We start from the raw sequence: 10,925 nt of genomic DNA, 5'->3' as shown, positions 1-10,925 counted from the left end.
AATACTCATTAATGCACACTCGTAGAATAATTATAAAAATATCGGTTTCCGGAAGTATTTACGTATATACGTTTTCAATTTCGCTTTTAGATAAATTTCCTATAATCCATAAATTGCGTTTCCGAGTAACAGACGTAAAATTAAAACATTCTCATATTTTAACTTAAATTCAATTAGAGGTATTTTATAAGCCTTCAGAGTTATCCTACTCGAACCAGGATTTCGATTAATGGGATCATAATTTTGGTTAACACAACCTAATGCGTTGCTATTGTAGTTCATAATTTTGATCATAATTTATTTATTTATTTATTTATGTAATAATTCCACTTATACAAGAAACTCAACTGAAACAAATGGCAGTCGAGATCAATTGACTCTTAAGGTAAATCTTAAATTAATTAATATTAAAACTTAATATTAAAACTTAGTATAAGTACAATAAAACAAATAAGAAGGAAAAAAAAGAAAAAAAGCATGTACACTACTAGCATAGAGCCACATCCACAACCAGTACAGGACCAAATTGCAAATGAACCCCCGAAGCCATCGCAAACTTGCATAAGCTTGGCAACCGATAATAGTTAACAACAATTCATATTCGAGTCATCGTGACACTTTAAGGTAGTTCAAGTACGACATAGGTAAATTACGCGTATTAAGCAATGTTGCTTTAATGGACTTTAAATAGTCCGATAATGAAAATAAGAAAAAGACATCATTTAGGTTCTTGCAAACAACTCTGAGCGGGTTAAACAGCTCATAATTATATTTACATTGACTAAGCTTAACCAAGGTAAAGTGCCTAGAGAAGTGGTTGGGAAAATTAAAGCTTATTTCACCAAGTAATGCAGGCGAGTCAATAGCACCATTTATTACTTTGATTACTAAGGAACCGCCAAGAACAAATCTACGTTTTTCGAGAGACAGTAAGGACAAGAGAAGCAATCTATTTTCGTAGGGGGGAAGAAAGGTAAACGGATCCGAAGCCAAATTCCTAAAGGCAAACAGCAAAAATTGCTTTTGTACAGATTCAATTGAATCTACACAGCACCTATATCAAGGAGACCACGCAACAGAGGCATACTCAAGTGTAGGTCTAACCAAATACATGTACAACCTTTTAGTAATGTAAGGATCATCAAGCTCTTTGGATCGCCTCTTTATAAAACTAAGCGCGGACCTAGCTTTGCTTAACGAGAGCTCAATGTGCAAGTTAAAACGTAATCTATGATCAAATAGAACGCCTAAATCTGTGAACGTATCGACGTTCTTCAACTTGAGCGAATCAATGAAATACTGAGTAATGAATGACTTTCTCCTTAAGAAAGAAAGCCTCTTGCATTTATTTAGATTTAGTTTCAGGAGATTCAAAGAGCACCATGCAACCAAATTATTCAAGTCACTTTGAAGATGATGTGATTGCGATTCTAGAGTAAGGAAGAAAACAGTTCCACATCATCAGCGTACATTAAGATCTGGCTGGAATTAATCACCGACGGGAGATCATTAATGTATAAACTAAATAAAATGGGACCTAAGTGGCTGCCTTGAGGTACGCCAGACGTCGCGGGGAATTCATCTGAGGTGATGAAGTTAAACAGAACCCTGAAGGATCTATTGTGCAGATAAGAGCTTATCCATTACACTAAATAGAAAGGGAAGCCAGAGGCTTGGAGTTTAAACATAAGTAAGTTATAGTTAACCTAATCAAACGTTTTACTTAAATCAGTGTACATTACATCAGTGCGAGAGCCACCAGAAAAAGCCTTGAAAACATGACAAGTATACTCTAGCAAATTTGTGACCGTAGATCGCCCTTTCCGAAAGCCATGCTGGTGTGGAGAAATATAGGAATTAATGGCAAATGCCAAATGCTGAGTCACAATTCGCTCAAACAGCTTAGGCAAGACACTCAACTGTACTTCTCAACAAGTTGTCTACTTCCACTTTTGTGAATGGGAATAAGGAAACTATTCTTCCAACACAAAGGGAAAACACCTAAATTCAAAGACCGGTTAAAAATCTTAGAGATAACACCACCTAGCTCGCCAGCACAAGATATAAGTAGACATGATGGAATTCTATCAGGTCCAGGCGCACTTTTAGAGAGCTCAAGCCTTTAAAAACATCATCTTCATCAATAACAAAATTAGCAATTGAAACCATGTTAGTTATAGGATATGGGTAGTCTGCGGATAAATTGGAATTTTCAGTCGAGAAGTTTCGACGGAAGTATTGTTATTCTGTTATTAGATGAACAAAAAATCAAAAGAAACTTGCTGTATAGTTAACAGGTCAACAGGTAGCTTCAGTTCGATTGGATGCGGCGGGATAGTTGCAGAAGAAAGAAACATGGGTTGCTCATGCGCTAAACAAAGGCAACAACAATCGAAAAGTCAATATCTGCTTCGTTTGTTAAGTCGCTTTAAAACCAGTTATAGATTATAGAAGTGAGCACGGGTTTACCCAAGACAGCCATTGCAGAAAACACTAGTGTACGTTTGGTGGGGTTAGAAAGGAATCACCTATCACGAACTTGTAAGACCTGATGAAATTGTTACACCTAAACGTTATCAAGCCCAACTAGTCAAACTGGGTGACGAACTTGAGGAGAACACGTCCATTTACGGGCAAAAGCACTTTGCTTGTTGAGATTTCTGAATAAAAAATTATATATCGATTACCCTGAGTAGAGATTATAAAATTTGTCAACCTTACTCTAGGATAATTAAGAGAGCATGCAGAAATATGTTGTGGCAGGTGTGAGCAATACTGGTCTATATGCAAAAAATGAAATCAATCGGAACGTTGTCGTTACTTCTTAAGAACCATCGCCAAATGTTTTGGCCTCACGGCTTCTCCGTCTCTGGTGGGGGAGAGAGAGTGCTAGAATAGGGTAGAGAGTAAGCTAGCTTAGGATAGAGAGTAAGAATGGAATAAAAATAGGATAGCAATAGAATAAGAATAGGTTAAGACGGGGGTGGAGTAGAAATTTAGCAAGACTAAATTTATTTCAATTCTTTGATCGAGATGAACATTCTTACTGCTAATACCAATTGAACGAAGACGATCGGTTTAAAAACATAAAAGCTATACATTTAGAAATAATTGTACAGGTAACAAATTAAGCTTGTTAAGCTACCATCTATGAGTTAAAGTTGAGAGTCGCAAAGTTGTTTTCCATACTTTATCGCAAAAACAATATATTTGAACCATTGTTAACAAGACGACTTTTTGTGTATCTAAAAGCTCGCAAGGCACTAGCGGCACATAAACACAGATCAATGCCAGATGACAACAATAGAAGGTATTACGAAGTAAAGTCAAACAGCCCTATATTTGTACAAATTGTGCAATGAACAATGTGATTCGTTTTGTTCGAATATATAGTATTAGTTGAAGCTTCATGAGCTGTTTGGTTTCGAGAGCTTTCAGCTGATTTTGCAATTAAAGATATAGAACGTATTGTAATCTTCAAAGACAATTAAGGTTGCGCAAAAAAGTTGAATAATAAGACTAGCACCTGAAAAACAAGACACGATGATACTGAATATTATTTCATACATGATCTAGAACTTAGAAAAATCAAAGCAGACATTTTAGCCAACCCTTTAACAAAAACCATTTTTACAAATTCTGCACACCTAACTGAAGAGGTTGTTATATTATGTATTATTATTTTGTGTCAATTTAAGGGAGATTATTCGAATGTATCCTGTCGTTAACAATTGTCTTATTATTATGGAGGTTTGTTTAAAACAAACAAAGGATGAAGTGTCATATTTTGTGTGACTCGTGCAAATAAGTATGGTAAGTTGTGTAACTAGTTTTCGTTTCGATCAAAAATCCACATATTGCATTTGAAAAGTTGAGTGCTCGTTTTGATCGTTTTTGGATGTAACTTTGTATTTTAACAGTGTTTAGCAATATATGTATATACATTACAATAGGCTACGTATTAGCACTTTGCAGCTGTAACACACAGTAAAAATAATTTAAGAAATCGATTCAGAATTTTACGCTGATCAACAATAATACATATTTTAAAAATACCCCGAAGCTTCCTTTGGCCTCTCGCAAACATTACGACAAAATGTATGAGAATATCCACATCTTTCAGAAGAAAGTATAAAAATATGTGTATAGAAAATTAAATCAAGTTCATAAAAAGTTATTTAAATAATTTCAAAAGATGCTTGTTTGCTATATTGTGAGGACCCAAAGTCGTCCCTTGTTTTGGCCTCACGGGTTCTCCGTCTCTGGTGAGGGGAAGGTAGTGCTAAGGTTAAGGTAGTAATAGGGTAGGTTAAGATAGTAGTAAGAATAGGATAGCGATAAGGATAGGTTAAGATGGAAACTACAATAGAATAGATTAAGGTAGCAGTAGCGATAGGTTAAGCTTGAAGTTAGTTAAGTTAGGCTGGTGTAGACTCCTGCAGAGGAAAGTCTCGTTTTGAGAGGTGGTCGCGAGTAGTTAAAGAAAATTGAAATAAAACATTATAGATAATTGAAATAGAACCAAGCCCCTTTGAATGTAAATTTTCTTGCGTTTGTTTTTTTCTCCCTGGGCCGCTGAGCTGCCTTCGCCGTAGGAAAGGGACGAAACGTCCTCGCAATATTTAGACTAGAACATGAAAACCATCGCAACGAGAATGAATAGGAAAAAGTTGTACTTTATTCAGTCCTTATGTAGGCGATGATAATGAAACGCCCACCATTTATACTACAACTATTTAGCATTTTTAAAAGAGTCGACTCTTGAACGATGCTTGTCTCACGCAGGGCTTAGTGACGCTACTTTTATTTTTCTGAAAACGGCAGAAAAATTCGGATCGAGTGAACAGTGCGGGCTTAGTATTAGCGATATGCCAACTCTTTTCTGTGAAATATATTTTTTCGGTGTTTTTCGGATTTTAAACGAGAGCAGAAATCTCATAAAGCAAATTCAACTTTTGCTTTCGTTCTCACCTGTTTTTATTAAGCAGCTAAATATCCTAAGCCCTACGGACACGTGTGCTGCTGACTGCGCCGACCGCCAAAAAGCTTACTACTTACACTAGGAAATGTCACATGAGTTAAAAACCTATTTCGACTGCACAAAAAGCAGGGTTATAGGAGTTAGTGGACATCTTAAAGATATCAAAAAACGCGGCATTCATTGCTTTGGACGAAAATTTGGGTAACGCGTTTATTCACAGAGGAACAAAAACATAAGCACATTGGTGTCAAAGTGACGTGACTTGAAGTTCAAATCACCGCCCTACCTATTGTGTTCTCCAGACCTAGTCTCCGCACTATCTACTTTCTGTAACTATGAAAACTATCATCAAATGGCGATATCTTTGTGAAAACGGATACATATTTTGGGAGGGTTGGCAAATGTGTTCTATAAAAAAAGCACCGAAATCTAAGCGAAACATTAAATTCGTGAATAGTAGCGTTCCTAGAGGGCTGGCACAAAGAGGAGTTATTCGTATTTTCGGATTGTGATTCCAACTTTGGCGAGTTTTTACAAAAACTTTTGGGAATCGGGAAATCTTATGGTTTTGCTTGTATACATACAAGTAAACCAAGAAAAAAGAAACCCCAAGAAGAAATGGTTTATCTAATTTATATTTATCTGAGACTAATGTACATTTTTTTATATTATTTTTTTATTTTATTTATATTATTTTTTTATATTATTATGTGACGTAATTTTGGTTTATAATATGCATTATTTTGCAAGAAACGATGAACAAGCAATAAAGACCATACAGTTTAAAGTTGGAATATGTTCATCAAATTATTTTATTACAGAGTAATAAATGGTGATTTTCAAATTATGGAGCAACTAATACAAAAATATGCTCTCGTTGGTGTCATAAAATTTAAACAGATTACGAATATTAACAAAATAATTTCTCCAAATCGGACGAATGAATAAAATTCAAGAATAAAAATGCCCGCAAAACAATTTCTGGAATTCCAAAATTTCAGATGATAAACAAAATCATGGGAGAAATGGTAATTGTTGATGTTGCCTCCGATGTCACCCTAGAATGCCGAATACACTTTCTATAACTTGCCTTGAATGGCAAGTGCTGAAAATTTGTTTGCCTTCAGATAAGAATCTTGCGATCTTAGAGAAGGCTAAGCTAGCTAAGGAAATCGCATTTTGCAAAAGCAAATTTATTTCTTTGCCTACTCACAGCAAATAACGAACTATTCGTTACAAAGCAAGATGCTACTGGGTGCCGCTCTAACCGAAGACAACATTCTAAATTATTTCACGAAAAATCTGCATAATTTCATTAAATCGGTCTTTGGTGAATTTTAAGTTATTTCATTCAATTCTTTCTCAAATTAAGTTTCTACCCCTTAATTGTGATTTTTAAGACATTATATGGCTTTATTTACAAAATTACGAAATCTATTTAGAAATTATTTACAGAAACTTATATGTACAATAACTTAGTTCTCGTTCTCGTCTTGCCCGTTCGAATATTGCAATTCAACTTTCTTCTCTTTGCAATTTCACGTTTTTATGCAAATCTTTCTGAGATTGGAAAATCTATTTGCACAATGGTTGAAAGATCTATTTACAACGTTTCAATACTTTTTCCGGTGTTATCCTTTCTAATATAGCGATCCAACTTCGCTAACTCGACTGATTCTACTTTCCGCAAATACTCTGATCGTATACTCTTTAGCAAGCACATCACCTGGACCACATTATGCGTTAAATGTTCCGCGAATTGTCGTTAATCTTTTCGCCAGTCGTCAGCTGCGTCGACAGGTAAAACATCATGAAACCGTATTTGGTTTTTACGCTTTAAGAATCCCTTTTTCTAGAAAATCTGGTAATGTTCATGCAGACTCATTTTATCAAAAATGTGATTTTCGGAACAATATACCTAAAATTTTCAAAACGTTTTGCTATCCTTCACTTAAGTAATTTGAATTGTATTTCATTTATCCGCTAAGTGCGGCTTTCCAAATGGTCTGGCGTTTCCAGCATTTTTTGTTTCTTTTATTGTTTTGCAAGAAAACATTCGAGCAACATCGCTGTTTAATTTTAATACTCGTCAAAAATATAAATAAAAATATATATATATATATATACGACAAATTCATTCCGTATACGTTGCGGAAAAATTTCCTGTTGGTTTGCCGTTAAACTATTGCCGGTCTTTATAAGTTTGATTACTAGCAGCAACAGTCTTGCTAAAGGCCTGAACTGCGTAATATTTATCTTCTCCGTGGCGTGCGAGAATATACGTGGCATCGAAAGCCTACGACAAAATTTAAGGTTATAAATACTTTGTAAAACATCAAAGCTGATAGTGCAATTCCCTGATGAAATATCTGAAAAGCGCCGTCAATATTGACGCTGAAGATGGAGCAGATATATTGGAAATATTTGTAACGAGGCAAATGGAGGAACAGACATGTTTGTATTGTTCAGGACATACGATACACATAGATATTTTATGGAAAGTACATTGCTGAAAATGTTTAATTTTTTTGACTAAACGAGATTTTACTACAGGTAATGGGTCCGAAACTTTAATGCAACTTAGTACAGAAACCCCATATTTACAATGCCACAAAGAGAAAGTTTTTGAATTATACTAGTGCAAACAAGAAATGTACGTAGCTGAATATCGTAAAAGTAAACATAACTTAAACGTTAGGGAACAATTGATAAAATTAAAGAGATAACGAAAGATTGGCTTACCACAAATGATCACTGCAGCGAAATTTTCAATTGAAATTGCATAAGTGAAGCATAATAGAGAGTTTTTAAAATTTTAAGTGTATTATTACGAAAATCACATTTGATAACATGAATCTGCTTGAAAACTGCCAGATCTTCTAGAAACGCGTAATGATATATGGATATTTTTATACACATTGCCCGTAAATATACAAAATCACTTACTTACGCACTTTGACTTAAGAAGGTTTGAAACGTCGTCCAGAGCCGATCTTACAAGATCGGAACAAATACAATATAAGCAAGAGAACCCAGAGTAAGTGCGGACGGCAGAGGGGGCGCTTATCGTCAAATTGCATTCTTCGCATTTGGTTATTATAAAATACTGCTTTTCAAGTGCGCCATATTTTGTTGTCTTCTATTTTACTATTTTTGTTTATTTTCCAAATTTGTGGAACGCTATAAGTGGAGACACATCTGTAATGATATGCAGTCACACTACAATGTATATTATAGCGCATACGCACTTAAAAACAGAGAACTGTTCTTACTGCCTTTTTGTATACGTATGGTACCATTAATTGAACTTTTGCTCGTACAAATAATGACAAGCAATTAAACAGCTGCTAGTTAAAGGGGCTACTTGGTTTGATTATTAAATATCAAAAGATCCAAGATTTTATTAGATTACCTTGAAACATTTCTTAGTCTCTCTACATATTTAGATCTTTCTGATAAAAGAAATAACACATTTTTAGAGTCAGAAGAGGAAAATATTTCTTAACTCAGTGAAATTATAAAACAAAAAAAAAAAACAGTCAAAATAAGTTATATATAAATCTTCACAGCATATGACACTATCGAAGAGAATGTTAATATATAAAAATTAGTAAGTAAAGCGCCGCACACACTGACTGCATTTGTCTTATGCAGCAAGTGCCTCATTATAATTTCGTCGTACGTGTTTACGTATAGGTGTACACATAACCACGTATAAATATCGGTGAGGATGGTCTCGGTTTGTCTTTTTATTTTAGAAAAAGTAGAAAAAAGTAAAGTAAAATCAAATTAGAATTAAATTAAATAAAATCGTATTGCTATATGCTTCACGTGTTGCAACTACAAAAAAAGTGCTTGAATAAGAATTTATAAAAAACACGACATTCAATAGAAAACAACTATGCCACAAATACCTTCCAGGTTATCGGTATAAGCTTGTAGCGTGCTATTTACTATGTCTTAATGTGCGAGTTGACCTCAGAAGTGTCAAGCTCCGCTTTATCAAACAATTTATATGTATTGTTGGAGAGTATCGCCATACTATGTTTACACAGCCCGGTTCGTCGATTTGAACTGGAAGTTAAGCTTCTTGCTCACAATTTTGTTATTGTATATAAAAAAGAGAAAATATTAAACCGCGCTCAATACATCCCCGTATACTTTCGTCTTTCTCGTTGGGTAATAACATCCCTCCTTTGCTCGTCCTACTTTCCCTCTCAATCGCCGATCGTGAGTGCAAGGGTAAAGAACAAACACTCATCACCGTCGGAGACGAAATGTCCGTAATCTTATTTTATCTTTTTGACGGCTAACGCCAATAACATAAAGGTTCAAAGCTAAAAAGCTAAAAATAAAAGGCAGACGATCGTCTCAACTCGTGGTTGGGTATGACCTTACCTGTGTCACGCTAGTGATCGCCTCCAATTTTTGCGCGATTAGCCATTGACCAGTGTTGTGGTCTAGTCTGCTTCAATAACTAATCGGGGATGTATTGTACGATAATGTTTTAGCCAGAGTCGGTTAAACGTTAATATATACGAATAAATTGAAGTGTTAAGAAATATTCTAATTAAACTACATGTGAATTCTTATCGAATATCTATGAATACACTTCTTAAATATCAAAGGCAATATTGCGCATTAATCACTCTAGTTGTACACCATCCATTAGTCATCCCTTCAAAGAGGATAGGTTTTCTATTTATTAGGCAATAATCAAAGCTAAGCAATTCTTCGTGTATTTGAAAACAAATGCATGACATTGTAAATAAAATTATCCTATTATCTAGGCTGACAAGATGAGAACATGTTTATAAATAAGATGAATACATGATTTTAATATTAAACATGCGTTCATGAATGGGATGTCACGCACACGGGAAAGCGTATTAGATCACAAGTCAGCGTTAATAGATTGTCCATTCGGCATTTGTTTGTATAGTAGATAATATAAATTTTATGTTTAGGTATAATTATCTGCGAAGAAAAGGAACGTGTGTTAAGTATAATATAATAAAGGTATAAATAATTGAATTCAAGACCCAGTTTACAAACATCGAGTATGTTCTCCATTCGACAGTCATTCCCGATAGTACCATTTTGTGTTATATCCATAATGTTATACGATTCGACCGCTGCCGAATTGAAAAGAATGTTCCAATCAAGAAGTGAACAATGTTGTATTTGTGCTGTCATCTGTATGCGAACGACTATACATATGTTAATAAATACAAAGAACATGAAAAAAGTAAATAATTAAATAAGCAAAAAAACAATGCAAATAAATTATTTTTCAAAAAAAACACGACATTTAGCAAACGGAAGCTGGAAATTTTTTTCGGACGTGTCTTCTCTGTGTTAGTGAAAAAACGAAATTTTTAAAACAAAAAAGATAAGTTGAAACAGGAAACAATTTTTTGAAAATCAACTGCAATAAAAAACATTAACTGATTTTCAGTGAATTCGTTTTCGAGTGAAAAATTATTCTTTTCTTTGCAAATCTGGTAAACTCTTTTTTCAAATATATATTTGAATTTTTTTTTTTTTCGTCCGGATTTTTGCTAAGTGTTCCCCCGGATAACGTCTAAAACAACATCAATTACTATAGATAGAGATGATTTTGAACATTTTTATATGAATGCCACTGAGCATAATCAGAGACGGAGGATAGTTGGCGAAAAGTTGATTTATCTCCCAAAGGAGGAGCTAAAGCTAATGATCCAATGGTGCTCAGTACCAAAGTATTTAAAAAGCTTTCTGAGTTAGGTGCCAAAGTCATTAAAAGTCATGAAATTAATTTGTATGAATGTATTCCGCAACGCAATTTTTCATTTTTGTCGAAACTGGTAAAAATGCCGAAGGCATGCGTACGAGCCGATTTAAACCAACGCGTTAAGTGTGACTGATAGGGGCATGTGTCTTAGTCCCGTAAAGCGAAGGAAAA

Source organism: Glossina fuscipes, unplaced genomic scaffold, assembly GCF_014805625.2.
Source record: "Glossina fuscipes isolate IAEA_lab_2018 unplaced genomic scaffold, Yale_Gfus_2 111, whole genome shotgun sequence".
NCBI classification, from domain to species: Eukaryota; Metazoa; Arthropoda; class Insecta; order Diptera; family Glossinidae; genus Glossina; species Glossina fuscipes.
The sequence above is the reverse complement of the archived record's forward strand: the minus strand, read 5'-3'. Positions refer to the sequence as shown.